The sequence below is a fragment of the Ochotona princeps genome, chromosome 13, assembly GCF_030435755.1.
Source record: "Ochotona princeps isolate mOchPri1 chromosome 13, mOchPri1.hap1, whole genome shotgun sequence".
Lineage (NCBI taxonomy): Eukaryota > Metazoa > Chordata > Mammalia > Lagomorpha > Ochotonidae > Ochotona > Ochotona princeps.
In genome coordinates, this window is record NC_080844.1 from 42941968 (window position 1) to 42969332 (window position 27365).

The window sequence follows — 27365 nt, forward strand, 5'->3', positions numbered from 1 at the left end:
GCTGAGGGGACCTGATCCTCATGGATGGCTAGAATAGAAAGCTCTGCAGTCAAGCAGGGCCCCTGGCTGGCATGGGCTCAGTGACATCCCTGAGGTCTCAGGTTCTGCAGGTTTCTTTGTCAGCAGGACCTCGTGTTCAGGCTGGTGGCACAGAGGCTGTGGAAGTCACAGGTTCCCAGGCACAACAAAGCCCTGAGGAAAGAGAAAAATTTCCCCACGAACATGGAATGAAAACTCTGTCCTCCCTGTGGCCTGCTCTGGCATCTGTTGCTTGCACACAGTCACCAGGGGAGCGGCAGGCAGCCCTCACTCCCCAGTCACCCAGGCAGAAGGAATGGGGAAATGCCACATCACATCCATCACACCTGCCTCCCAGGGCTCTCCCTTCCCCTGTCATTCAGAATGTAGCCTCACTCCTCTCCTCCCACTTCTTCATCCAGTCTGTTCCCAGACACCCTGCGGTCTCTCTTAGGGCATATTCCAGATGGTCAGTTTCTCCCTAAGAAGGTGGTACTCCAAATGGAACACAACTCCTGGAAGAATAACAGTGAAATTGTAGCTCCAGAACTTGGGAGCTGCATTTTCACTAACATAGCTTTAGACTGTAGCAGCGATTAGTGGCAGCATTTTGCTACTGGTGTTTTTGGCTTTTTTAAATAGACGACTCTAAATCCTGCACTGACAATCACAAGTTAATACCACACTAGTTTCTGCCTTGCTGAGCTGGTTCAACTGTCTTTGTTTACCTGAGTAATTTAGGCTCATTCCTACTGACCTAGACCAAGACGGTAAATGCATTCAGTGTGATAACTACTCAATCGCTTGCAAATGTTGTCCACCCATAAATCTGCACTAGTATGCCAGGCTATCGTAACAAAATATCACGTACTGGAGGCACCGACTCAAAGCAATTGGAATGTATTTCCTTATGCTTCTGGAGACTGCAAGGTGGAGATCAAGGTGTCAGCAGGGTCAGTTTCCTCTCAGCTCCGTCCTTGACTTACAGATGATGGCTTCACACTGCTTCCTCACCAGGTCTTTCTTCCATAGGTGTCCCTGCCCACTCCCTAACTGCTTCTTACAAGGACACAGTCATACTGCCTCAGACCTCATCTTACTTTAATGGTCTCTTTCAAAACCTTACCTCCAAATACAGTCGATAGCTGAAGTACTCAGAATTATGGCCTTGAAAGAGGAACGTGGGGGTGAGGGGGCCCCCTTCAGCCCTGAGAGTCTGAAGTGTACTGTGTACACCTTCAAGTTAGAGCAAGACTGGACAGGAAACCCCGGACCGCATCCTCCCCACCTCCTCCAAGCTCCCCAGTTCCCTGACGGTGTTAGGCTGACATCAGTCTCTGTGGAAGGGTGATTTTTACTGGTTTGATGGGGTGTCAGGAACAAAGATCATTATGGAAACACGGGCACTTCTAATTGGACAGAAACTAGGCTTTAAATACGGTGATCCCAGTCAGATTGGGTGGTTCTAAAAATGAAGATGTTCAACCAGGGGACTACTGTGCAGAAGACAAGCTTTAACAGAGGTGAAAGTTAAAGAGTACTGAGAAGAGTATCAAAACGCACATTCAGCTACCTCCTGATTTTACTTAGGACATAGGTGGCAGCAACTGTATCTGGGATATTAAAAATGATCCCAGGCCCAGCTTGACGGCTCATTGGTTAAATTCTCGCCTTATATGTGCTATGATCTCATATGGGCACTGGTTCATGTCCAGGCTGCTCCATTTTCCATCCAGCTCCCTGCTTGTGGCCTGAGAAAGCAGTCGAGGATGGCAAGTGCTTAGGACACTATACCTACGTAGTAAGCTCAGAAGAAGCTCCTGGTTCCTGGCTTCAGATTGGCTCAGCCCTGGCCATTGTGGCCATTTGGGGGCTGAACCAGTAGATGAAAGATATTTCTGTCTCTCCTTTTCTCCATAAATCCGCCTTTCCGATAAAAATAAATAAATCTTTAAAAAAATTTTTAAATGATCCTGGGTGCCCACATCAGAGATTGACGAGGCCTGTCTTCAGTCTGCAATTGCCAGGTGGTCAGCCATAACTTGCATTTCACACAGGGACTTAAAAGACTCAGGTTGCTATGCATGTGATTAATGGAAAGAAACTGGCATACTTGCTTACTCTTACTGTCTTTTATAAATATTCACAAAAAATGCATGCCTGAGGCTACTTCCAAAATTCGTAACAATGAATATTAGAAAGGATGCATGCATTTCTGAAAGATTTTACATCAAAGTAAACTCATCTTTTAATTCCAATTTCTGTAAGGTTTTTAAAGTATGTATCTGTCTATAAACAGAGAGCGAAAGCGAGGAGTGTGTACCGTTAAAGCAATTACATACAAAAACTAAAAAATTAAGTAGGTATCCCTATAGCAAGAATGAATAAACAAGCACTTGTCCATAATCAGATCCCCTATTCCTGATTTTTAGACTGTTCTTTCTTACATTAAATCCTTTAATCCAAGAAAAAGACTGTACTTGGCTACACCAAGCTTAGGGTAACTTGATGTAACTAGCACCCTTGTTGGCGTCTTTCCTTCTGCTGGTAAGCGCAAGTGCTCAAAGGCTGGAGGGTCTGGGAAGATACTCAGCCTTGCTCTTACCTCTGGTGTTTGAATTTCCTTTCCCAAAAGCCAAATGTCTCCTTAAAGCTGGCATATGGAAGTACAGTTTGGAAACAACTCCAGTTTCAAAGTAAACTACTGTTTGGTTGGTCTACAACGGGACACACAAGGTGAAGGGGAGTATGAGGTGACCTTCTTCTCCCACCCCCACTGGGAGATGCTTTTTTAGTCACTTTACCAAACTATACCAAGATTGGCCTCTAGCCTCTAATCGAAACCTTAGCAGGATTTTTTACATAAACTTAAATTTACATTGAATCATCACCATAGCAACCATCACACAGAAATAGATACAACTTCTTCCCCTCTGATCCAACATCATTTTTTTTAACTAAAAAAAAAAAAGCTGTTTTTCTCTTCAATTGCAAATCCAAGCTATTCAAAAGATAACCATTAAAACTCTATTTTGGAAAAGGTACATTTAAGCAGACTGTTAACAAGGTTCTAAAAACAGGAACTTAAAGTGGCTTCTAAGTCACTCAGCACCACACACTTCATTCCTCCAACTGTGGCTGCATACCGCTGAAGGCTCGAGCATCTGGCCCCATGCTAGGAATTGTCAGAGTCAAACAAAGCCTTGTTCCTAAGTGTGACAACCTCCTTGGAGTGGTGCCCCATTGGAACCACTCCAAGCTAGCACTGGTAATTCTGTTATTTCCAAAAGATGCCTGCACCCTGTTAAAAAAAAATTCTACAAGGTTTCATTGTTCAACATGCAACTGGAAGTTCCCCTGAAATGTTTAGGATTCATTCAAAGTCTGAAATAAAGGGAGAGCTGGCCTCCCTAGAAGTCTAACGTTTCTCATTCTATGAGCACAATGCCACAAGAAGGGTCTTTAGAAAAAGGCAAGAAAGATACATTTCAGAAGGCCTAGCCCTTGAGCCATCATCCAAACATGCAGTAGTCTGTACTCAGGAGTCAAACCGGCACTCCAATAAGAGATGTAGGTGCACCTGTGCACAGCCTATGTCTTGTTAGAAATTCCAAGTTCATACTATCCTCAATTTTCTTTTTAAAAAAAGATTTATTTTATTTTTATTGGAAAGGCAGATACACAAAGAGGAGGAGAAATAGAGAGGATGATTTTCCATACAATGATTCACTCCCCAAGTGGCCGCAAAGGCTGGAGCTGAGCCAATCCGAAGACAGGAGCCAGGAGCTTCTTCTGGGTTTCCCACATGGGTACAGGATCTCAAGGCTTTGAGTCAACCTCTACTGCTTTCCAAGGCCATAAGCAGGAATTAGATTGGAAGTGGAGTAGCTGGAGCATGAACTGGCTCCCATATGGGATGCTGATATTTGAGGGTAGAGGATTAGCCTGTTGAGCCATAGCATCAGCCCCTGTGATCATTCTTCTACATGTCATTCCCTTGCTATTTAGAATCCCAGGACCTGGGCAATTCAGTTGTAGTGGAAACTGAGAATATGAAGCAAAGTGATTTTCAAAAAAAAAACCAAATAATTTCTTTCTTTATTTTATAACAAGAAAGAAAGAGAGATATTGAGAGAGGGAGGGAGAGAGAGAGAAAGAGAGCGAGAGCGAGAGAGAGAGAGAATCAATCCTCTGGTTCACTTTTCAAACACCTACACACCTGCAACAGTTGGGACTGGGCAAGGCCAAAGTCAAGAGCTTGGAACTCAACGCAAGTGTCTCACATGAGTGAAAGAAAAACAACTAAATGAGGCACACCTGCTATCTGCCTTCCAGGATGCACATTAGCAGGAAGTTGGAATCATGAGTAGAACCAGGACTAAAACTCCACAAACATGGATATGGGATGTAGATATTCCAGGCAGAGTCTTAACTTCGCTCCAAAAGCCTGCTCCTGCCAGATAATTTGGACAAGCTGAGAATCAGGTTAAAATCCTGTATGAATTGACAAGTCTAGCCAAGTCATGCACTGCCACCAACACCAGAGTTCTTGGGCTTTTTTGTTTCTTTCTTCTTCTTCTTCTTCTTCTTCATTTTTAAATAAAGATTAGTAGGAAGATCACAATCACCCCAGCACAGCCTGCTGGCAATGATGTAGATGTGTGGCTTTTGAGGTCAAAGGAAGACAAGAATGTTGCTTTTGAGCTTCTTAGGACTATAGAGTTACTGCTTTTGAGAAAAACACACAGAAATAAATACATCCACAGAAGCCACAAAATTCAGCTTGGGGGTTATTTATGTCTTGATTTTTTTCAACGCTTCTTAAATGACCAGGGTCATATCTAAAATGTTCCCTGCATGGTCTGGGGGTTGGTCCTTCCAGCGTTCATCAGATTCAATAAGCCTCTCAATAAGAAGAACTAAGCACCCCTAAGTCTCGCACATTCTGGGACCATGTGGGTAGGAGGCACAGAGGCAGGCTATTTGGGGTTCAGGAAGAAAGGATACTGACCATCATTTTCTGCCTTTGGCCCCCATGCCGTCTCTATAGCTGGGCTGACTACAGGTGAAGGCCCTTATATCTCCCATAAGGCGAACTGCATCTCCTCCTGTCCCCATCACAGAGGGAACTGTCACCCCTGACACACATCCCTGGGAAAAAATGGACTCAGTATTTTCTACCTGCCAGGCACTGAGCTAGACACAGGCAGGAGCCAGCTGGATATTTGGGGCTTTACAGCTTGGTTTTTATCTTAGCTCATGGGCAATTGCTCTCAGTTAGCCTTACTTCAATCCCTATGGATCTCACAGTCTTTGGGGCCAAGGGAACCTAAGGGTAATAATAACTGCAATGTAAAGAGAAGGGTCAACAGCAGCACAAAGCCTGGTATGTTCACTATCAAAAAGGACAGCCAGGTGAGCCTTCTAGAACCGGTGCCATCTCCATGCCTGAGAAAGGACATCTTAGAATCTGAGAGGAAGCCTTCAGGATATATCAGTAAAAAATTAGGAGATGCTGGAACTATGACATGGTAAATAGGCTAATTCTTTGGCTGCAAGTGCTGACATCCCACATGGGTACTGGTTAGTGTCCCAGTTTCTGATCCAGCTCCCTACTTGTGGCCTGGAAAAGCAGCAAAGGATGGCCCAAGCTCTTGGGTCCCTGCATCCATATAGGGAACCCAAGGGAGGCTCTTGGCTTGTGACTGGATCAACTCCAGCTGTTGAGGCATTTGGGGTATGAACCAGCAGATGGAAGATTGATCTCTTTCTCCTACTCTCTGTAACTCTGCCTTTCAAATAAAAATAAAATAAAATGAATTCATTGGAGTGTATATGAGTCCCTTCCATGGGAAGGAAGTTTCTACACAACTTCACAAGGGCAAGATGGTAAAGAGCATTGAACAGTCATATTAAGGAATCTGGACTTGATCTCCTAGTTAATGATTCCTCATTCGGATTTTAAAAAACATTTCCGGCAGCCTGGTGGAGGATGGGTTGGAGAGGTATGACATGGAAACAAGAGGATCAGTCAGAAGACAGCTGTCAGGGTGGGTGCTGTGATGCAGAAGGTTACACTACTGTTTGAGATGCCTGCATCCTATATCAGAGAGCTGCTTTTCAACCTGCCTGCTGAGCTCCCAGTGCACCTGCCAACAAACCAGGAAGGCAAAAGAAGGTGGTACAAGTGTTACAGCCCCTGCCACAAACATATGTAGGAGACCCAGATGGAGTTCAGGCTCCTGGCTTCAGCCTGGCTGAGCCCCAACCATGGCAGCCATTTGGAGAATAAACCAGCAGATGCAAACGCACGCGAGCTCTCTCTCTCTCTCTCTCTCTCTCTCTCTCTTCCTCTCTCTCTGTCTCCCCCTTCTTCCCTCCCTGCCTCCCTCCCTCTCGCACCCTCTCCCTCTCTCTATTGCTCTACTCTTCAAATAAATATTTTTAAAAGGTAGATATAAATGAAGACGAAAGCAAGTTACAAAAATGTCACATACATGTGTTTAAAATTACAGAAAAGAACTGTTTTTAAAATCAAGTTGCTGAATAATAGTGATTCTATCTGCAAAGAAAACGTGGTTCTTTCAGTGTGTGTGCCACAAATCTGCCAAAACGGATAGACAGATGTTTGCACGCTAATCCCCTGCTGAGAGCACCTCTGCGGAAGACCAGAGTTCACAACTAAACAGCTGCATTTTTTCCACTATAGTCTCCTGTTACAAAATATTTTCATAACAAGCACACATTCCTTTTTTTGATGACTGCAATAAATACTTTTAGAACTGAAAAATAGATTATCATAAAGTAAATCATTTCTGCAACAAAGAAGTGCTTAGGACTTAACACCCAACCAGTTGCCCTGAGAACACGTAGCAGAGGACAAGCTGAGCAGACAGATGCTGATAAAGCTGGCGCAGCCCTGGTGAAGGTGGAGGTAGTGAGAGAGAGGGCCTCGGGCTCCTGTCCCCATTCCAGCCCCATTTCCTGCAGCTTGAGGAGATGAGAATTTTCCCTCCACCTGCTCAGAGCACTGAAATGGAGCCTCAGAGAGCCTTGCCTCAGCATCCACATGAGCGGCCTGGGCTGCCTGTCTGACACTTGGACTTGCTGCTTCAACTGACTGAGTCCCTTCATGCCCAGAGCCCTCTGACTTCCATGTCTGCACCTGTGTCCTGACCCAGGAGACAGCAAGGGACTAGGGATTTAGTTTCGACAACAGGCCCTGGCACAGGATGCCAGCTAGGATACAACTCGTGCTCAGCCCTTTGAGTCCACCTCAGATACTGACACCAGCTAAGAATGGACAGATGCTCATCTGCTGCCCTGGCTCCCTATTCGAGGTGATGGGGTCTGGGGTTGCTGCACAACCTGTGGTCTCTTGGCTGTGCAGAATACAGCACTGGCCCTCAGTCAAGTCCCTGTGTGGGTGTTTAATAAATATAAATTAATGGGAAGACAGCAAGATCACTTGAAGCAAATATGCAACTGCATTTAGTTCTTTATTTAGCTCATGAGTGTTCTGAGAGCAGTTTTTTTTTTTCTCCTCAGCAATTCAGGATGGAAGCAGCAGTACACCTTTGTGACGGATATTGATTATGACTCTATGCAGAAACTTAATCATCTGTTCTAAAGCTGCTTCTGCAGAAAAGTAATTATATTTGCATTCCAAGTCTCCAGCCAAACAGCCAACCAACCAAGGAGCATTTGCAAAAGTCCCCAAGAGTATGCACCAGCCAGCCCAGGCTGATGGAGTCCCACAGAACAAAAGCACACCTAGGGGATTCACAGGAAATGGTGAGACATGAGCTACCTGTGGATGTCGCAAATGAGTTGTAGGGAGTCCAGAGAAAGGAGACATCTTGGACACTGGAGTTCAGATCAGGAGGACACTGGGGGCTGCTGTTTGCCTCAGCAGTTAAGTCATTGCTTGCGACTCCTACATTTCATGTCTGTGCCTGTTTCAAGTCCCAGGCCCTCCACTTCCCATCCAGAGTCCTGCTAATGCACACTACTGGACACAGCAGATGATGACTCAAGTGCTTGGGTCCCTGACAGCCATGTGGGAGATCCAGATGGAGTTCCACACTTTCTGCTTGGGCTAGGCCATTGAGGGCCTTTACGGAATGAACCAGAAGATATCTGATTGCTCTCTTATGCACACACGCACACGTGTGCTTGTTCACTCACTCTGCCTTTCAAATTAAATTAAAAGAAATAGAAATTTTTTGAATAACAAATTAGAAGGACTTGGACCATGTGATAAAGAGTAGACAAAATGACTCCACCTTCTCAGAACCTAAGGCATTGTGCAGCATGCACAGAAGCACCCACAGCAGCACCCGCAGCTTCCACACTCCTCTGGTCAACCCCCAGCACTGTGTGGCTGCTGAGCAGGATGACGGGGCACCCTGACCTCCCTCTCAGCTGGAGTCCAGGAAGGAGACGTGTAATTGTGTGTCACACCTCTTCCACACACTATCTAGAACCCAACCAAAACCAACTGGATTCACAAAACACAACTCTACATGGATCCCAAATGGATCCACTCTGACCTGTGAGGCAGAAAATGCACGCTCGTGGCAGAGCCCTGGCCATATCGTCAGAAGTTACTGCCTTCATCACCCCCTCTTCCTTCTGCACCTTGCAAACAGATCTCTTTAGTTCTGTGAATTGCACCAAAGCTCTCTAAAGTCCACCAAGATGGACAGTCAAGGGGGTAGGTCATAGCAGTCAGACAGCAAGGGTGTCAGAGGACTGAGCACTTGACACTGTCTCACAAAGCCACAGAAATGTTCTATAATATCTCACCAGAGAAGTCTCTGTGGAATATGGGTCCCATTTGGTCCTTTTAAAGAATGTTTTTTTAATTTTTTAATTAGAAAAAAGCAGAATGAGAAAGATTGGGAGAGAGAGAAACATATCTTCCACCTACTGATTAACTCTCCAAATGCCTACAGCAGCAGGGGTGGGGGGCACAGGGGGGCAGGGATCAGGCTGTGCCAGGAGTGAAAAACTCTATCTACATCTCCCTGGGGCATCAGGGATCCAAATACTTGAACCCTCACCTGCTGCCTTCCAGAGAGTGTAGGAGCAAGAAGCTGAATCAGAAGCCAGCCCAACATAGCACACAGGTATCCCAAGACAGCTTAGTCCATTGAGCCACAATGCCCCACTCTGCATATACTTTTTAATTAATTAATCATTAGCTGACAGACAAATATTGCATATATTTATCATGTACAAAATGGTGTTTTGAAATATATATACATTGTGGACTGGACAGATCAGGCTGATTAACACATGCATTACCTCACCCATTATTCACTTAAGGAGGACCTATCCAACCAATGATAAGAGCAACCTGCCCCAAAAACACAGGTCAGTCCTTTGGCTGGACTCTTTCACAGGCCCGTTTGGTCATACTCCTGCCCCAGTTAACAAACAAGTAAGGTTTACCACTTGATTCTGAAGGTCCTTCTCCTACAAACTCAGTAGGATCTTTATGATTGTTGTTCCCACCAGACCTCCCAGATTACACCTCAAACCAAATGCAAACATACCCTATGTTTCTCGGCCCCTTTGCCTTGCCCAGGTGGCTGACTTGTGCTGGGATGTCTTTCCCTGCATTCCCACCAATGCCTCTGAAAGCTAACCCTCTAGTTCAGTGCTATCTCCTCTGCCAGGTTTTCAACTTCTCATCGTGTCAAACATGTTTTCTTATTTTCTCTCCTTTTAAAATGTTTTTTAAATTTTATTTTTATTTGCAATGTGGATTTAAAGAGGCAAGGAGAAGTTGAAAGGGCGAGAGAGAGATCTCCCATCCACTGGTTCACTTCTCAAATGGCCCCTCAAACAGCTGAAGCTGAGCCGATCCAAAGCCAGGAGCCAGGACTTTGTTCTGGGTCTTACATGTGAATACAAGGACCCAAGGACTTGAGTCATCCTCTGCTGCTTTCCCAGGCCATAAGCAGAGAACTGGATTGGAAGTGGACTCAAACAGATGCCCACATGGAAGACCGGCACTGTAGGCGGAAGCTTTACTACACCAGGGCACTGGATCCACATTATTATTTCCTGATTCTGTATGCCTGCCAGCTTCATAGCAGGTAACTCTCTCTTTTTTTTCCTTTAGATTTTTTTTGTAAGGTTTGTTTTTTATTGGAAACTCAGATACACAGAGAGGAGAGACAGAGAGGAAGATCTTCCGTCCTTTGATTCACTCCCCAAGCTGCTGTTACGGCAGAAGCTGAGCCGATCCAGAGCCAGGAGCCCAAGGACTCTTCCTCCAGGTCTCCCACACTGGTGCAGGGTCCCAAGGCATTGGGCCATCCTCGACTGCTTTCCCAGGCCACAAGCAGGGAGGTGGATGGAAAGTGGAGCTGCTGGGATTAGAACCTTTGCCCATATGGGATCCCGGCGCGTTCAAGGCGAGGACTTTAGCTGTTAAGACCATCACACGGGGCCCTAGATTTTATTTTATCAAATCATAAATGTACAACAACTTCTTAACTCCATATAAACACTTACAATTTTTTAACGGAAAAACATGACATCTTATTACACCATGATCCTGGCTAATAGCTTTTCAAAACTTTAAGAACAATGCATAAAAAGGTTTCACATGTCACCTGAAACTTACAAATTTAACATTCTCAAAGGAAGAATGCTTCTGCTCTTACAAAGATCACTAGAAAGAAACAACAATTTAAAAGCTAAGAAACTGTATCAAAGGTATGTTTTTAACAGTCCTTTCTCCACAGTAACAGAATCTTATTAAATAATCCAATTCATTTACAGAATGGCTCTCTGCATCTTCTATGGTGTCTTCTGCCATCTCACTGAATATTTATGCAAGACTGAGGTAAGAACTTCCTTAACATTTGTTATTTCACTAACCTGAAGTTGTCCTGTTTGCTCCAGGCTCTCATCCTCTCCTATTTATACAATGAAGCATATGTGAAATAGAAGCAACTCAATATCGGCTCCTCCCACCATCCCCCCCACTTCTTCTAGTGCCACCTGGACCATAAATTCTTCCACCATACAGTCCCCCATGTCCTGCTATGACCAATGTTTCCACTATTCATCGGGCTGTAGTTAGAAGATTGTTGCTTATAATTTCCCAAATCATTGTAATTTCCACTTCCATAATTTCTTCCTCTATTGGTGTTATAAGCACTGCACCTTTGTAGCCCCCATCCTGGCTGCCTATCCAAGTCTTCCAGCCCCTTCTCCTCCTTCTCCTCCTCCAAAACCAGGGCTACCTCCAAAATTACCACCTTCAGGTCTTCTTCCATACCTGTTATAGCCATCTCCAAATCCACATTCACTTCCGTATCCACCAGATCTAAAATTACTTCCTGCTTCTGGTCCAAAATTTCCACCATCACCACATGAATCTCCAAAACCAAAGTTACCTCTTCCTCTACTCCTAGAACTTTTGAACTTCCTAGACAAAGCCTTTCTTACTTCTGCATTATGACCATTGATAATATGGTATTTTTGCAACACAATTTAATCCAGAGGATCAAGATCATCAAAAGCAACAAAGCTACAGCCTCTTTTCTTTCCAGATTGCCTATCAGTGATTATTTCAATAATAATCTGTCCCCTATTCTTCAAAGTAATCTCTAAGGTGAAGTTCCTCAGTGCCTTCTTTTATTTTTTTTTTAAGATTTATTTACCACTGTCCTGTCAACTGAATGAGGTCTTGCAGCCATGGCAGCATCAACCTCAGCCATGGTTGAGAAAGTTACAAAACCAAATCTTGATCTTCTGCTTACAGGATCCCTCATTACCACACAATCTTTAAGTTTTCCCCACTGCTCATAGTAGTTCCTCAAGCTTCCTTCTGTGGTTTCAAGCTTAAGCCACCAATAAAGTGTTTACAGAATTGCTCCTTTTCTCTCTCCATCACGGACTCAGTTGCTTCACGCCAATTGCCCACAGTCAAGCAAGATGAGAAAGATCTCTGTGGGTGAACACGAGTTCGACTTTTCCTGGTGCCCTATGCAGAACTCCTGCTGCCCCAGAAACACACACAAACACACCCTGAGAGCACCTCCAGCCCTGGGCCCAGGGCCACTGCTACTGCTATTGGAACTGCTGCTGCTGTTGCTTTTCTAAAACTTTACCCCCACTCCCACCAATGCATATTTCTGTGCCAACTTTCACCTTTGTGAACTGAACCCTCCTGTTGGACTGCTTTCTTTTTCTGGCCTGCAACTATGTCCCAAGTCTTGCTAGTTCTGCCTGCTTCTCACCCTTCAGAAGCTGTCCCTTCCATCTATCTACTCATCTGGCCTTTGGTCATCCCGCACATCCATCCATCACCTCTTCCCTGCAAGAAAGCAGTAATCTCAGGCTGGGTGCTTAGCACAGTTGTTAGTTGGTCCACATCCCATTTACCTTACTGAGAAGGAAGCAAGAAGGAACCAGTGAGAACCTGTAGGACCTGGGCTTTTAGTTGTCCATGTCACCAGCTCAGAAGCAGTCTTGGGGAATTCTTCTTCAGCATCTTTGGCAGACTTTCACCAACTTGACCAGCAGGCTTCCAATGATAGGGGCTTTGGCCACCACTTCCTCGGGCACCTGCTATGCTGTTGTTAGCATTATCCCTTAAGCTGGCCAATTACCACTATCCAGGAATCCTAATCTGCCCTTCAGAGCATTCTCCAACAGTGTTTTACTACCCGTCACAGTCCTTCAAATGTCTGAAGGCTATCATCATTCCTTTCCCTGGTATTCTCTGGGAAGTTAGCAAAGCACAGTGGATGAAATGCCAAGTTCAGCACTGAAGGCCTGGGTTTTTGTCTCTAACATGGAGGTTGAATGAAAGTACTGCAGTTTTTTGAAATCCCACAGCCCAGGCTACAAAAATGGACCTCTGTGATCCTCCAGTGCCCTGCCCACAGGTAATTGATTGGGTTAGAGTTAGGAATCTGATCCAACTTCAATTAATGACACCACCTCTGAGATGCCTGAATTTGGGGGCAAAGAGAACAAGGATGAGTTCCCCCCAGGGCTAGACTTGGAATAAAGGCAGTATGGGAGCTTCTTAGGCTCTGCTTTTCCTTGCTAGAGATAACTCGTCTTAGAAAACAAGACTCATATTCAGAGACACAGAAATGATAGCAAGCTGTGGTGTCCAAGGCCTTGGCTCCAAGTACTCCCAAAGTTCAACTGCAATCTTGCCCTGTCCAAAGCTAAAGTTCTCTTCTTAGGAGCAAACACAATATGGATCAACCCAGACCAAGCCAGAGGAAGATACCACCATCATACATATGGCATAGGTGGGGGCAGACCAGGCTGAACCCGTTCACATCAACCGCAGGCAAATCCGAGCACCAACATAGAGTGTGGGTCAGGCCAGTTTTAGTCGCAACACATACCAGTGCACATTAAGGAATGCCAAGTGAGGTAATCCGTACCAGATGTGGTTGCAGTGCCCAAACAGCACATGTGTAAACCGGGGGGAGGGGGCAAAGCCGGCAAGAGAATGTGGGCTCCCCTGCTGGACAACCACTCCCATCGGAGAGCATGAGTTAGGATGGGGGCAGACCAGACCAAGCAGGGCTACAACACCTGTGGGCCTCATGTGAGCTAGATTGAGGAAGGGCCAGATTGGGCTGACTGTTCCGACTTGTGCAAGCAAAAATTAGAGTGGGTGAGGGTTGGTTGGACTTTGCCACAGATTCTGATGGCAGAGGCTGGCACTGGGGGCTAATTCTGTTAAGTTAAATCCCAGAACCACCTGGAGAATACATAATCTGGAAGTTGGAAAGGCCTAGTAGGGAGGTAGTGGACACCTCCCTCTTGGGTTAACCACTTCCACTGAAGAGCACAAAAACCAGGACAGGGGCTGGGGAGGGTAGACAGAAAGGCACCTGCCAGTATGTATGTGGGTAGGATAGTAGGTTGGTTGGGTTGAACTAGGCTTCAATGCCCATTGAGAAGTGCGAGAGCTAAATGGGAAGTGGACAGACTAAACAACCCTGCGGTACATACTGACATGCATGGGAACCAGGGTGGGGAGCAGGCCTGGTGGGGTTAGGGGGGGGGTTGCCCCAACTAGGCTGCAGCTCCCACTGGTTTATGTGAGGGCCGAGTATGAAGTGGGTAGGATCGAGCAGGATTACAACACCCATTGGTTCAAGTGGAAGACAGGGCTGGAAACAGAACTGACCCAGCAATTGCAACGACCAGCATGTACATAAGCAGACTGGGGAGACGGACTGTGCCAGACCCTGTACTGGCAAACTCACACAAGAATCAGGTTTGGGATCATTTCAAATGAAGTTTCTTTGGAGATCCCTCCAACTAAACTGCTGATCTCAGAACCCCAACCATGAAGAGACTATGTCAGCCAGTGGATTCTAGAGAGTTTCATCGTGCTTGGGATGGCGAGATTGGCAGCAATTCAGACCTGCTGAACTATCAAAACTGCTTGAACAGAACCCTTAGAGTGTGCCTCACATCGAGGACTGGGGATGGGTGGGAGGTTGGGTGGGGCTTTTCCCTTTGTTTCTCCCCTGACCCCAGATACAGGGGAAAAAATATTAGTGTGGAAACAATGGTATTACCCACTTTCCAGCAGCCCTTGACCCTTTGTGCCATAATCAACTAAGTAAGATTATTTTTAAAAAATAAATAAAAATTGCAAACTGGAAAAAAAAAAGAAAAACTAAACATGAAAAGAAAAAGGAGTAAGCAAATGCGGAGCCATATTTTCACCCTCTAATTAGAACTCAATGCAGGGCCCGGCGGCGTGGCCTAGCGGCTAAAGTCCTCGCCTTGAACGCCCCGGGATCCCATATGGGCGCCGGTTCTGGTCCCGGCAGCTCCACTTCCCATCCAGCTCCCTGCTTGTGGCCTGGGAAAGCAGTCGAGGACGGCCCAAAGCTTTGGGACCCTGCACCCGCGTGGGAGACCCAGAAGAGGTTCCTGGTTCCCAGCTTCGGATTGGCGCGCACCGGCCGTTGCAGCTCATTTGGGGAGTGAATCAAAGGACGGAAGATCTTCCTCTCTGTCTCTCCTCCTCTCTGTATATCTGACTTTGTAATAAAAATAAATAAATCTTAAAAAAAAAAAAAAAGAACTCAATGCAGAGACAGTCCTAGCTATTCTGTACCTTCCCCAACCTCCCAAACTCCCCACGCCCCTGCCTCCTCCAAACAGCTCCTCTGCATGTGAAACTGGAGTCTGTGTGGTAGCACCAGAAGGGACGCTGCTTCTTCCCATCTGTGTGAGGTCTGAAAGGTAGCAAAGAGTGCCTCTGGGAGCAGTGAGCACCCTGCTGAGACTTCCCCAGCTGGTGTCCCCTCAACCCGCAGTGCTTTTTCATGTGAACTATGAAAACCTGGCCTCTCCCTTTGCTGCACTACAGTTGAACAGTGGGAGGTGAGGTGTGGGACCTCTGTAATGCAACGTAGTTAAAGGTTACCTATTAGTGTGGAGATTCCATCATAGCAGAATTCCCAACTGGTCTACCAAGGGCATGTACTACCAGTGTGCCACGATATCCATTCCCTCTGTTCTTTGCTTGGTGATATGACTCTGAATTTATGTTAGTGGCTTCAGCTCTGACATTCTTACCGTTTTCTGAGTGTTCCTTTTAAAGTTGCCCTAGTTACAACAACATTAGGAAACCAAAGTTTTTCTAATGTAAAATATTTACCAACACAAATGTTCACTTACAAAATTGGTTCCCATTTAAACATTTGCTTGCTTAATCTTGGTTTGTATTCTCATCCATCAAGTCCTATTTTTTTGTTTGATCACTCCCAGATTTAGGATTTTTTCACAATAAGCTACAAATGCAACACTATTTAGCAAAGTAATCTTAAAATCTGTTTTTTATTATTTTTGAAAGATTCATTTATTTTTATTGGAAAGGCAGATATACAGAGAGGAGGAGAGACAGAGAGGAAAATCCTCTGTCCAATGGTTTACTCCCCAAGTGGCCACAACGACTTGAATCAGTTCACGTCATCCACTGGCGAATCCGAGCACCAGAACAGAGTGTGGGTCGAGCCAGGTTCGGTCATGACAAAAAATCAGTGCACATTAGGGAAGGCCAAGGTGAGGTTACCTGTACCGGATGTGACCGCAGCGCCCAACCAGCACACGTGAGAACCAGGAAGGGAGGGGGCGGAGTTGGCAGGGGGAATATGGGGGTGCTCCCTGCTGGACAGCTACTCCCACTGGAGAGCGTGAGCTGGGATGGGTGCAGACCAGACCAAGCAGGGCTACAACACCTGTGGGCCCCATTGAACTAGATCAGGGAAAAGCCAGGCTGGGCTGATTGCTCCTAATGGTCCAAACAAAATTAGAGTGGGTGAGGGTTGTTTGGGCTTAGCCACAGCATCAGCTGGCAGAAGCTGGCACTAGGGGCTAATTCTGTCAAGTTTAACCACAGAACCATAATCCATGCATAATCCGGGAATGGCAGTGGCCTAGAAGGGAAATGGTGTGCTCCTCCCTCTTGGGTTACCACTCCCACGGGAGAGCACAAAAACCAGGACAGGAGCTGGGGTGGATAGACAGAGAGGCACCCAACAGCATGTGTGTGGACTGGATAGTTGAGCTGATTAGATGGAACTAGGCTTTAATACCCATTGACATTTATGAGAGCCAAATGGGATGTGGGACAGACTGGACTAGTCTGCTACACATACTGGCAAACCAGGGTAGTGGGCAGGGTGTGGGGGTTATTGTAGCTCACTCCAACTAGGCTGCAGCTCCCACTGGTTTATGTGAGGGCCTAGTGTGTGCTGGGCAGAACCAGGCTGGACTGCAACATCCATTGGTTCCAGTGAAAGACAGGGCTGGAAACAGAACCGACCAGCGATTGCAACCACCAGCTGATTTGGGTGATGGACTGTGCCAGGCCCTGTACTTGCTAGAACATGCAAGAATCTGGTCTGGGAACACCTCAGACAAAGATTCTTTGGGGATCTCCCCAATCGAACTGCCGGCCTCAGAACCCTAACCATGAAAAGACAGAGGACAGAACAAGTCAATCAACCACCTCAGCTATATGTTGGCAGTGAAAAACTGGGCAAATGGAGACTCTATGATGGACTATGTCAATCAGTGGATTCTACAGGACTTCATCGTGCTTGGAATGGCGAGATTGGCAGCAATTCATAACTGCTGAACTATCAAAACCACTTGAGCAGGAATCTCGGAGCATGCCCCACATCAGGGACCTGGGGTGGGAGACTTTGTGGGGCTTCTCCCTTAATATCCCCCTTTACCTCAGATACATGAAGGAAACAATGTGGAAATAATGGTCTTACCCACTTTCCTATAGCCCTTGAACCTTTTTACCCTAATTAACTATGCAAAGATTGTCAAAAATATAATAAAAATAATAATAATCATAAAAAGGAAATTGTATGCACAGATTAATACATCTGTTGTGGGCTAAGGAGTTGATTAGCACTCGTTAAGCTGAGCACTACAGGAAATGGGTTTGCGGCTAAAAGCACCTGGTCTAATCAGACTCATTGGCATCCTATTGTTCTATTAAAAGCCTTGGGGGAAAGAGTATATAAGGAGTAATAAAGAGAGGCTAGAGACAGACTTCCACCATCACTGGTCTCCTGTCAGTGCCTCATCCCCAAACCCTCGCCTTGTCCTCATTACTGGCTCTGCAGGCCGGAACACACATCAGCATCACTGTTGTCTCCAAATTTAAGAAGCAAAATGCTAACTTGGATGTTGAATGTGTTTGACACAGTGTTGAGGACACTAACCCGGATGCCCACACCCCATGTCAGACTGCCTAGTTTGGGTCCTGCCTCTGCTTCTGCCTCCAGCCTCCTGCCTCTGCACACCTTGGAAAGCATCAGGTTATGGATCAAGTAATCGGCTCCCTGACATCCACACATGAGACTTGGATTGAGTTCCTAGTTCCCGGCTTTAGCCCAGGCCAGCTTCAGCTAGACATCATAAGCATTTGAGGAGTAAATCAGAAAATGGGAATTCTATCTGTTTCCTTGCCTCTGAATAAATCATTTTCTTTAAAACTGACTGCTTAAATAAACCTACTCTGACACATCAGACAGATCTGATCACTATTCTGAGCTTCCATTAAGCAGTCCCATGTCTAACGTATGTGACTACAGGTCTGGCTTTTCAGTCTCAGTCCTGAGACAGACATGCAGGACACTCAACATTCCTTACTTGATGCTGTGAGGAACTATCAACGGCACGCAGCAGGTGTCAGATCCCCTTCCTAATTCACAGGCACTCCCTGGCTTCTCCTGCACATCAATGGACACTCTTGATGTTAAGTAAATAACCACGAGGGCAGGGGCTGGTCAACTTTGTCATCAAGTCTCCACAGGATCCTGTACAGTGCCATACCTACGGCAGACACTCCTGGAAGCTCCATAGACACTGGTGAACTAGTAACACAGACTAGCAGTCCCGCACAACATGGGTCCTACTTCGCTCATCTGAAACTGAAATGCTTGGATCAGCCGCTCCCCAAGTTCCCATTTCTGGTGCTTCCATGTATTTTCATTTTGTTGGTGCAAGTGTTCCCTGGCTCAGTTTTCCCAACAGGGATTCCAGGACTGGATTGCTTCCAGTTTAATCACATCAGCACCCTGGGGACAGACAGTGTAGGATTTCTTGGAGCCAGTGCTATGCTTATCAGGTTAAGCTTCAGCCTGCAACACCAGGCATCCTACATGGATATTGATTCAAGTCCCAGCAGCTCCATTTCTGATCGAGTCTCCTGTTAATGTGCCTAGGAAATCAGCAGAAGATGGTCCATGTGCTTGGGTGTCTGCACCTATGTGAGACACCTGAAGTTCCAGGCTCCTGGCTTCAGCCTGGCCCAGCCCTAGCCATTGCAACCACTTGAGGAGTAAACCAACAAATGAAAGATTTCTCTTTCTCTCACTCTTATTTCCATTTTTCTGTCTCTTTTTCTCTTCCTCTCACTTTTGCTCAGTAACAACATTTCAAATAAACAAATAAAATATTTGTCAAAAAGGATCACCATAGCTTCTGGAGGCTCTGAATTCAAAGGGACTACAAAATTAAAAAAAATAAAATGTAGGCTGCCAAATGAGTGCCTAAGGATTTCAGATTTTTCTGAAAAATCTCCAACACAAAAATACTTCATAAGTTTACTCAAAGACCTTCCCTGAACAGCAAGACTTGCAGACATGATCTTCAGAAAGGTGCAGAAAGTGAGAGGGGGCCTAGCTCATGCAGCGGTAAAGCTTTCCCACATTTCACCTGCTCACAAAGTAGTCAACAACAATGTTACTATTCTGTCTGCTGCTCTGACTTGAAGCCTTGTCTTCTTGGAAGCTTTGACTATAGCCACAGCCTCAAACATGAGCTGTAAGTATAAAAGGAAACTTATTTTAGTCCAGCTTAAAAGTGGAGCATTTTCACGTCATCATCAGCCTCCCCCTCTATTTCCTGTGCTATCAGATGTTAGAGAGAGAGCCAACAACCTTTGAAACTGGAAACTGGGCCGAGAAAATGTGCCCATTCAATCTAGCCTGGGTTTAATTTTGTAAGGGGAGTAGGGAAGATGTGTATATTCAGAAGGCAACCCCCGCCATCCAGAAAATATGCCTAGGAATTCCCAAATGATGAGGCTAATTCTAGAGGTTTCCTCCACGCTCTGTAGAGCTCACCACTTTAACATCTCCTTTAAAAAGGTACAGTCTGTTTCATTTCTGCTGCTCATGGATCAGCACACACGCTGAGCAGCTGACAACTGCTAACTAACTCAGGTAGGGCAAACTTAACTCTTCTGTAGGACAGGTTGCTGAATCTGGTACAGTTTTAAGCATGGACTAAGAAAAAATGCATGCTCCATAGATTATGTCTTATTTTGAATGAGCCTGAAGAATCTTTCAGTTTAGAAACATGTGACACAAGGTAAAGGAACGCAATGGAATTAGCCAATCCAAAGGACACATACAGGGCAGGCTCCTACCTGAGATATTCAAGAAAGGGACATCTTTTCTTTCAATTGGGACATTCAGTCGGATGCCAAAATAAAGATATGAAAGAATAAGTCATGGAGGTATCCACCTGTCCATCCATCCATCCACGTGTTCATTTATTGGGCATCAAACACACATAAAACATCATCAGTGGAGACCAATATTTGGTTTTTTGAGATCAATGTTTTTTAAAAACATAAACACAACAAAAATTGAAAAGCTTCCAAATGTCCTCCCTGCCCCCACCCCACAAAGAACAGACAACTTTTATCAACTACTGATTTTGCTGATCTTCTGTGTCATGGAAAATCAACCTTCCTCTTTTTAAGCCTAAATTTTACCAAACCAACTAGAATGGAAAATGTTCTGTTCAGAAGTCCATATGACAAGCCTATCATGGCTTCAGCAATTTCTCTAAGGCATGGATCAAGAGTCACATACAGCATTGAATCATCCTACTTCCCAGCCACCTCAGACACACTCCCGTTCATGTGAAGGGCAGGTGGAAACTAAATTGAAAGACTGTGAAAACATCCTGTAATAATAGGGAAATTAACAGACTCATTTTGTCATGCCTATTTGACCCCATTTCCCCTGCCTTGTTATCTTCCTATGAGCCTACATGCTTAAATCTTCATGTAGACTATAACAAACAAAATAATAAAACGTCAGAGATACACATTCCTTACAGTATAATGTGCTGTAATGTTATAATCTCCTAAGACTGAAACTTGAGCTAATGTTCATGGACAGAAAAATATTATTAATACTTCACTGAAGGCTTAGTTTAAAATTCTGTTATGAAGGATAATTTGTTAGCTGAAATAGGCATTCTATCTAAAATTGGATTTGGGAAAAATATCCAACGAAGGTCCAACAATGGTCAGGGATAGCACTATGGCTTACCAGGTAAAAAAGCATTACCCGTAGTGTTGGCATTCCATATGGATGCCAGTTCAAGACCTGGCTGTTCCACTTCTAATCTAGCTCCCTGATAAAGTGCCTGGAAAAGCAGCAGAAGATGACCGAGGCCATGGTCCCTGTGCCTGCATGGGAGACCAGGAAGAAGATTCTGACTCCTGGCTTTGGCCTGGATCAGTCTTAGGAGTAAATCAGTGGATGGAAGGTATTGCACTCATGTGTTACCTGTAGCCCCCTGTAACTCTGCCTTGCAAATAAATATAATACATTTTTTAAAAGAAGAAACACAAGGCATAGAAAATCACACAGAGTTGGAATCAGGGAATTTCGTGGCTATCAACATTGAAATGCTTATGTGGATCCCTCTTCCTGGACTTTTAAAGAGGACAAGAACGAGTGTCACCCTGTGAAACACAAACTCCTTTTCTCTTAGTGATTATGGTAATAACTGTAGCGACCTAAAAAGAATCAGCCAAAAATTGGCAAGGGTCAAAATCTGACTAAGTGATAAGCAGCTTCCCTCCTTAAGGTACTGGCCCCTCATCAAGCGAGTGACATGTGGACATTACCGCAGTACCCTTACCACGTCCTTCCCCTTACCAGAAGACCAGCCTATGAAGCCAAGAATAAAAGGTCAATGAGTTTGCACAAAAGAAAATCTGAAACTCAACCTACTTAGAACAGCTGGGCACAAGCCCAACACCTTCTCCTGGGTTCACAAAATTCCCATAATTCTATCACTTTGCTTTTCAAAATTCTCAATCAAAAGTGAAACATGAAATGTCTACAAAAGAAAGAAATGTCTACAACAGAAAGTTCAAAATGTCCTCTACCCACCCAAAGGTAACAAATAGCTACAGTTTCTTGTGTATCTTTCTAGGAAAAACATGATGCCCTTATCAAGTTAGGTATGTCCCTTTTGAAAATGAGCATGAGTAACAGAATACTACACAGATCTCCCCACTCCGTAAGTCTGGGCAGGAGCAGGTGTTCAGCCTGGCAGTTAATACGCTGACATCCGACACCGAAGCACCTTAGCTGGACTCCCAGCTCTGGCTTTCGGTTGCAGCTTCTGAGAGCAGTGGTGGTGGCAGCAATGGTCAGGTTCCCATTGCCCATGTGGGATACCTGGGTTGAGTTCCGGGCCGCCACTGGCTTCAATTATAGGCACTTAGGGAATGAAGCAGCAGATGAAAGTTCTCTCTCTCTCTCTCTGTATCAAATAAATAAATAAATCTTTCAGATGTCACCCCTCAGCACAAGGACAATTGCCTGCTCCTTTCTAAAGCCTGCGTGGCATCCCCTTGGATAGCCATAACAGGAACCCATTTAATCAGACTCTGACCCAAACAGGGGTCAGAGGAAGGGCAAACCAGCAGCCTGGCTTGATTCTGTCTTCCCAAAGGCTGGCAAGGAGTCTCACCAGTTCACTAACTCAGAGGGTAAACTGGTCAGTTAGCAGACAGAATCCTTGTTGCTAAATCAAGTCTAATTTTTCTTTACTAATACTGTGCTTTCCAAGCCTGGGAACATAGCTAAATAATGACAAAATATAGAAACAGCCAGAGAAAGGTGAGTAGGGAAAGAAAAAAAGACATTTCTTGAAGGGAGGAAAGAAAAAGATTAGAATGTCTATGGCCATACCATCCTAAACACACCCAATCTAGTCTGACCTCAGAAGCTAAGCAGGGTCGGGCCTGGTTAGTACTTGGATGGGAGAAAAAAGATTAGAAAACAACATCAGGGCCCGGCGGTGTGGACTAGCAGCTAAAGTCCTCACCTTGCAGGTTCTAATCCCGGCAGCTCCACTTCCCATCCAGCTCCCTGCTTGTGGCCTGGGAAAGCAGTCGAGGACGTCCCAGTGCTTTGGGACTCTGCACCCATGTGGGAGACCTGGAGGAAGTTCCTGGCTCCTGGTTTCGGATCGGCACAGCACCGGCCGTTGCGCTCACTTGGGGGGTGAATCATCGGACAGAAGATCTTCCTCTGTCTCTCCTCCTCTCTGTGTATCTGACTTCGTAATAAAAATAAATAAATCTTAAAAAAAAAAAGAAAGAAAACAGCATCAGCAGATGGCTAGATGCTCATCAAAACTTTCTGAATGACTGACTGAATGAAGAAACTCGGGTAGGAAAATTGTATTGCAAGCACATATGATACCTAACATTAAAATATTAACTGACACACAGCCCAGATCCTCTGCAATGTTAGCCTTCTTTTTTAAATTACACCATTTGATATGGTAGCCTCAAGCTTCATGTGGCTATTGAACATTTCAAATGTGTGTTGCCCATGAAACACACACTCAATTTCAGATATGAAAAAGGACGTATTGGGATCAGTAGGTGGCATATCCAGGATAATCCTCTGCCTACATGGCACTGGTTCTAGTCCCGGCTACTCTACTTCCAATCTAGCTCCCTGCTGGTAGCCTGGGAAAGCAGCAAAAGATAGCCCAGGGCCTTGGGTCCGTACCCCCACATGGGAGACCCAGAGGAAGCTCCTGACTCCTGGCTTCAAACTAGCTCAGCTCTGGCGGTTATGACTTATTTGGAGAGTGAACCATCAGATGGAAGATCTCTCTCACTCTCTCTTCTGCTTCCTCTCTGCCCCTCACCCCCATAACTGACTTTCAAATAAAATAAATAAATATTTTGTAAAAGATAAAAAAATAATATTCTCAGTGATTTTTACATTGATGATATATTAAAATGAGAATTAGGTTAAGTAAACCATATAATGAAAACTAATTCCAATTGTTTCTTTTTACTTTTGTCTTACCTGCAGTGATTGCAAAGCTCTAGATTTTGCACGTGGCTCACATTACATATTTCTTGGGAAATACATGTTCAGAAAGACACCACCAAAGTAGTGACTACATCTACCTTTCCCTACTCTATCCCGGCAGCCAGTGCAGAGCCTTGAGAACAAGAGATGCCCAAACAGAAGCTTGGTTCTGGATACAGATAAAGCAATATTAGGCTTGGACTATAGGACAGGAGAGCCCTTACTCCGACCCTAACCTCTGACAGAAAAGCATCTGTGGCCCAGGGCAAGTCATCAAACCTGTCTGGCCCTTGTATTTTGTCATCTCTAAAATGGAGATACAGGGAGTGAGCATTAAGATGCCCACTTTCCTGCACTGGAGTACTAGAGTTTGATTCTCAGTTGACTCCAATTCCCTGCCAACACAGACTCTAGAGGCAGTAACTGGATTTTGCAACCCCTGTGGGAGACCTAGATTCAGTTCCTGGTTCACAGCTTTGGCTCCAGCCTCGCCTCAGCTGTTGTGGACATTAGAGGAACGAATTTTTGGTGGAAACATTCTCTCTCTCTCTCTCTCAAACAAAAATAGCAAAACACAAGCCAAATGAAATGAGGGCCCCAAGAGAGCTCTGAGTGGGTAAAACAGACAACAGGACCATCCTGAATTCTCATTGTTTTTGTTAGTAATGGTCCTAAGAGGCAAGATGCAAAATGGATTGAAACCACAAGCGGAGAAGTTAACTGCTAAAATTCCTACATCTGATGTTTCAGTGCCAGCACAGCTGGGAGCTCCAGACAGAGGCAGGTTTCAATAGTGTCTCATCCCAGGGGGAACTTCACCACACATAATTCCCTTTCTATGGCAGCTTCCTGGGCTCAGCTGACATAAGAACCTAGCAGATCCTTTCTCTGAGACACCATGGAAAGTCTCCCATGAATGGGGAGCAGCAGCCATCACACTGCGTGGCTGATGAAGCAGCAGGGTGGCCAAGTTCACTACGCTTGCCTGGAGCTCACAGTGTGGGAAACCTGTAATCCTGGTGGACTGTGAGGCCTCAGGAGAAAAGTTCTCGGGCACAAAATTGGTATCAGCCCTATGGAATGTTCCAGGCATAGATGGCAGGTAGTTGAACAATTTAACAGGCCCTGGCTCTCCAGAGTGATTGGGGATCCAAAGGATTCTCAGACAGGCCACAGCTTTTTGGTGACCCTAGAAGGATTTCACCATTGCAGCTGGGCTGCTTCTTTCCAAGAGAAGAATGGGAAAAGAGCACTCCACCGAGGGAGAATCTGCAAGATGCTGGGGGTGGAGTGGACTCCACTGCAGCAGAGAGAGAGAAAGAGAGAGAACCCAGTGACCACAGCCCAGGCAGGAGGACAGCAGAACCCAATTGGTCAACCTCAAGCGTCCCAGGCTGGACTCTCCCCCTCTGTCTCTGCAAGGCAGCCCAGCAGGCCCAGAGTTGCTGGTGACTTACCATCCACGAGGCCACCACTCGGAGCACAGCAACTTCCCCTTTGCTGGGAGGCTCTGAGTCCCTTCTGCTCTCTCAGGGCTGCTGCCTGTGACGCACCCAGGCCAAACTCTGAGTCCCTGGGACCACTGCTCCGTGACTGCCTGAAATAGCCCTTGGGGCCTGAGCTGCTGCTAGCTGCTCTGATCCTGCAAACCTAAGACAACAGGCACAGAGCAGAGTCCAAGCAGGGCTGCGCAGCACCAACTGGGGCGGCTCTGTGAAATGCATACTCCCAGGCGTGACCTACAGGGGGTCCCCTTCAGGAGGTCCAAAGTGGAGGTTTCAAAGTGCAGGGCCCGTGCCAACACCTAGCCAGCAGGGCTTGGGAATCTGTGATCTGAAGCGCTCAGGAAAACTTCCTGATACTAGTCCTTTTCTCCCTTAAGTTTTCTTTGCTCCTTGTCTCAGCACGGAAGAGGATGGGAGTGAGCAAGACAAAGGAATAGCAATTACAGAGAAAGCATTCTAGAATCCAAAGGCCTGAGGACCCAAACTAAACTGCACAATCTTTACGCAGGCACTCAGTCTCTCCAAAAGTTGGATTTCTCTTCCCTAAACCAGCAGTAAGAGCAGGGTTGTGGGAAAATAAACACACATAATGCTTCATGCATGACGTGTAGTAACTCACAAAAAGCAATACTTTTTTAATTTAGCTTTTCTGCAAGGTGGGGAGGGAGTAAGACAATTCTCCAATAAGTACCTTTGCAAGAAACATGATAAATACAAATGATGGACTAGAAAAGAGAAGAGAAAAATAAACCACAACAAAGAATGCAGTGAGGAAAGCAACAGATTAGGTTGTGGGGAGAAGGTGGAGAGGGCAGGCATGCTGCTAAGCATTATCTCTGGCTGTTAAAAAGCTACACTGTCCTATGGGTCAGCACAGACAAACCTAGGGCACATCATACTCATGGAAACAACCCTGACACAGACAACAAACACTATTTGACCTCACAGGTGGAATCTAAGCATGTAAAACTTCAAGAAGCAGAGGAAACAGAGAATAGACTGGCTGGGGGGCAGGTAGGGGAGCAGAATGGGGAGCTGTCAAAGGGTTCAAATTTTCACTTCTTTTTTTCGTTTTAAATTTTCATTGGTAAGGCAGATTTATAGAGAGAAGGAAAAACAGAAAGATTTTCCATTAGCTGGTTCACTCCCTAAATGGCTGCAACAGCCAGAACTGAGCCAATCTGAAGCCAGGGACCAGGAGCCAGGAGTTTCTTTCAGGTCTTCCCCACGGGTGCAGGATCCCAAGGACTTGGGCTGTCCTCTGCTGCGTTCCCAGATCACAAGCAGAGAGCTGGATGGGAAATAAAGCAGCTGGGAGTCAGGGCCCGAACGAGCACCCATTTGGGAAGTGGCACTTAAAGATGGAGGATTAGCTAGTTGAGCCATTGTACCAGCCCAAATTTTCACTTCTAAGGTAAGTTCTGGAAATCTGATCAACAGCATAGGGAACACAGTTACAAATACTCTTGTTCCTTTTCATTGGGAGCAAGCATGTGGCACAGTATTCAAGATGCCACTTGGGGGCCTGGCGGCATGGCCTAGCGGCTAAAGTCCTCACCTTGAACAAGCTGGGATCCCATATGGGCGCCGGTTCTAATTCCGGCAGCTCCACTTCCCATCCAGCTCCCTGCTTGTGGCCTGGGAAAGCAGTCGAGGACGGACCAAAGCCTTGGGACCCTGTACCTGTGTTGGAGACCCAGAAGAAGTTCCTGGTTCCCGGCTTCGGATCGGCATAGCACCGGCCATTGCTTTCACTTGGGGAGTGAATCATCGGACGGAAGATCTTTCTCACTCTCTCTCCTCCTCTCTGTATATATCTGACTTTCCAATAAAAAAAAAAAAAAGATGCCACTTGGGCCACCTGCAACCCAATCCCCTAGCTCCTCCACTTCTTTTCCTTTTTTTTTTTTTTTAAAGATTTGCTTATTTTTATTGGAAAGGCAGACATACAGAGAAGAGGAGAGACAGAGAGGAAGATCCTCCATCTAATGGTTCACTCCCCAAGTGGCTGCAACAGCTGGAGCTGTGCCAATTTGAAGCCAGGAGCAAGGAGCCTCCTCTGGGTCTCCCACTCAGGTTCAGGATCTCAAGGTTTTGGGTTTTGGGTTGTGGCCTGCTTTCCCAGGCCACAAGCAAGGAACTGGATGGAAAG

The 27365-nt window shown here is 45.7% G+C and overlaps 1 protein-coding gene and 1 pseudogene across 3 annotated transcripts in view; both read right to left on the bottom strand.

Annotated features, from left to right (window-relative positions):
- Window positions 1-27365, bottom strand: part of PIK3AP1 (phosphoinositide-3-kinase adaptor protein 1) — a 190138-nt gene that overhangs the window by 80220 nt on the left and 82553 nt on the right. The gene's annotated exons all lie outside the window — the stretch shown is intronic.
- LOC131481698 (heterogeneous nuclear ribonucleoproteins A2/B1-like) lies at window positions 10972-12991 on the bottom strand (annotated as a pseudogene).